Below are 3,450 nucleotides of genomic sequence, written 5' to 3'. Positions count from 1 at the left end.
CTTTTTCCCAGGATGTCCATATACATATTGAAACCAGGCCACACCCCTAGGGAAACTCCCTTTCAACAGATTGGCTACTCAAAACATATACATCCGATCTCATCACGGGAACAACCACATCACAACTGCTTAAACCACTCAGAATCATGGTCCAGCCAAGTTGACACACAACCCCAACTATCACAGGGATCAAGCAATTTCCTTATAAGAAAGTGGTGTGGAAGTTGAACACATCACATCCGCTTCTATTTCATTAGCAAAAACTTAGTCACAAGGACACAAGGAGGTTGAGTGTGCAAGTGAATTGCTAAACTGTGTATGTGCTAAACTGTGTGCCAGGGGAGGGGTGTTCTAGTAGCAAAAGGGACAAAGGGCACCAGGGAGCAATTTGACCTGTACAACCATTTGGATAAACTTTCTCCTATAGTTGCGCATTTAAATTGTTTTCAATTCTCATGAATGTAACATCCTTACCCACCAACCTTTAATTGAAACTTACAATAGTTCATGAAGATGAATTTTTTTAACTTTTTAATTGGGATTTGAGTGAAAGTTTACAGAGAAGATTGGTTTTCCATTCAACCATTCGTACCCATTTTGTTTCCTGACAATGAGTGCAGTCCCCACAATGTAACAGCACTCTTCCCACTTCCTCCCTGTGGTTACCACTTCCACTTGCCCTTCCTTTCTATCCTTTCCTGCCTTCTGAGCTTTATCTCTGGGCAAATGCTGCCCTTTTGATCTCCAATGGATGACTGTTCTAATAAGTGTGTGCCCCTGGTGTTCACTCCATAGGCCTGTCTCTTGTTTGGGGAGTTGAGCCATGGAGGTGAGTTCATTTACATGCCTGAAGGGTGACAACAGGATCCAGGTCCACAGAAGGTTGTCTCTTTTTCCCAGGATGTCCATATACATATTGAAACGAGGCCTTTACCAGGTTGAAGAACATGAATGGTTTTAAAGCTCTTTACACATATTTCTAAGTTACTTTCTAAAAAGTTCACAAGTTAGTTCTTAGTAATTAGATGTCCCTTAGCCATCCTGACCTCTACAATCCAGCTCAAGGGGCCTGTCCCAGTTGTTTCTTCCCAGTTTTTGAGACTTCTCACCCCTCCTGGTTGGGCTCCACTAGGTCAAGTGGGTGCTGCAGAGGCATGATCAATGGAGTCTTTCTTGTGGCGTCACATGACCATCAAGAGCTGGATGGACTTGGTTGGGCAAGTCATGTTCTGTGTTACACAGGGCAACCACCCTGAAGTCTTTCTGGAAAATGGAATGAGAATGTCCTCCTGCAGGGTTCATTTGGGAACTGAACGAGATAGTGCATGAAAGTGCGTAGGAGGGGGTGGGAGAGTGGGTGCTTTTATTGGAGCATCCCTTATTTTACTTCAGGGGCTCAGGAGAGAGCAGAGTTTACAGTATTACTAGCTGCCAGAGTAAGCCCAAGCTCATGCACACCAGGATGAAACACTCCCAGTCCTGCACCATTCCCGTGAATGGTCATAGATAGGACTGGTGTGGCCCGTGGGATGCCAGTCCTGCACCAGCCCCATGACTGCTCATAGATAAGAATGGTGTGGTCCATGGGATGCCAGTCTGGCACCAGTCCCGTGACTGCTCGTAGATCGGACTGGTGTGGCCCGTGGGATGCCAGTCCTGCACCAGTCCCATGACTGCTCGTAGATCAGACTGGTGTGGTCCGTGGGATGCCAGTCCACCAGCCCCGTGACTGGTCATAGATAGGATTGGTGTCGTCCATGGAATGCCAGTCCTGCACCAGCCCTGTGACTGCTCACAGATCGGACTAGTGATTTTCGGAAATAGATCACCAGGCCTGTCTTCCCGGTCTGGTTTTGTCTGGAAGCTCCACTGAGATCTATTCAGCTTCATAGCAACACACAGGCCTCCACTAACACAGCAGTGGTGGCTACACGTGAGGCGCACTGACTGGGAATCGAACCCTGGTCTCCCATATGTCATTACACTGTTCCATGCCTCAAGACAGCTCCACTTCATAGAGACCCTGTGTACAACTGCTCATATGCAAGTTGAAGTTGAAGTTGAAGACAATTAAAACAAGTCCACGACCTAAAATATGAGCTTGATTATATCCCTCCTGAATTTAGAGACCATTTAAAAAGTAGATTTGATGCACTGAACACCAGTGACTGGAAACCAGAGAAATTGTGGGATGACATCAAGAAGATCTACCATGAAGAAAGCAAAAAAACAAAAACAAAAACAAAAAAAACCACCTCATTGCCATTGAGTTGGATCTGACTCATAGCAACCCCTCCTTGGGTTTCTGAGGCGGTATCTCTATGGCAGTAGATTGCCCAACCTTTCTTATTCAGAGTGGCTGGTGGGTTTGAATCACCAACCTTGTGGTTAGCAGTCAAATGCCTTAGGCACTACGCCACCAGAGCTCAAGGTAATTAAAAAGACAGGAAGGAAGAAAAGACCAAAATAGATGTCAGAAGAGACTCTGAAACTTGCCCTTGAATGGAAAGTAGCTAAAGCAAATGGAAGAAATGACAAGATAAAAGACCTAAACAGAAGATTTCAAAGAGCAGCTCGAGAAGACAAAGTTAATTATTATAATGAAATGAAAGACATGAGTTGGAAAGCCAAAAGGGAAGAACACGCTCAGCATTTCTCAAGCTGAAAGAACTGAAAAGAAAATTTAAGTCTTGAGTTGCAATACTGAAAGATTCTGTGGGCAGTATATTGAATGATGCAGGAATCATCAAAGGAAGATGGAAGGAATATACAGAGTGACTGTACCAAAAAGACCTGGTTGATGTTCATCTATTTCAGGAGGTGGCATATAATCAAGAATCAATGGTATTGAAGGAAGAAGTCAAAGCTGCACTGAAGGAACTGGCAAAGAACAAGGCTCCAGGAATTGAGAAAACACCCACTGAGATGTTTCAACAAACAGATGCCCTGCTGAAGGCACTCACTCAGTTATGCCAAGAGATTTGGAAGATAATTACCTGGCCAACTGAGTGGAAAAGCTCCATATTTGTACCCATTCCAAAGAAAGGTGAGCCCACAGAATGTGGAAATTATCAAACAATATCATTAATATCCTATGCAAGTAAAATCTTAATGAAGATAATTCAAAAACAGTTGCAGCAGTATATTGACAGAGAACTTCCAGAAATGTAAGCTGGATTCAGAAGAGGATGTGGAACAAGGAATATCATTACTGATGTCAGATGGATCTTGACTCAAAGCAAAGACTACCAGAAAGATGTTTACTTGTGTTTTAGAGATGCTAAAGGGAGCACTTTGGACAGAGAAGCAACAACAGCAAACAACAACTGACCATTAACACACATGATGACATGACCCAGAAACCAACCCAGCTATGGAAGTATCCCAAGTAAATAAGCCTATGAGAGTATAAAAAGGGAACCAGAGACATCAATTGACAAATGAGGACAA

This window comes from Orycteropus afer, unplaced genomic scaffold (genome assembly GCF_000298275.1).
Source record: "Orycteropus afer afer isolate SDZICR_OR568_19922 unplaced genomic scaffold, OryAfe1.0 scaffold00334, whole genome shotgun sequence".
Taxonomy (NCBI): domain Eukaryota; kingdom Metazoa; phylum Chordata; class Mammalia; order Tubulidentata; family Orycteropodidae; genus Orycteropus; species Orycteropus afer.
This window is presented reverse-complemented; position numbering follows the sequence as displayed.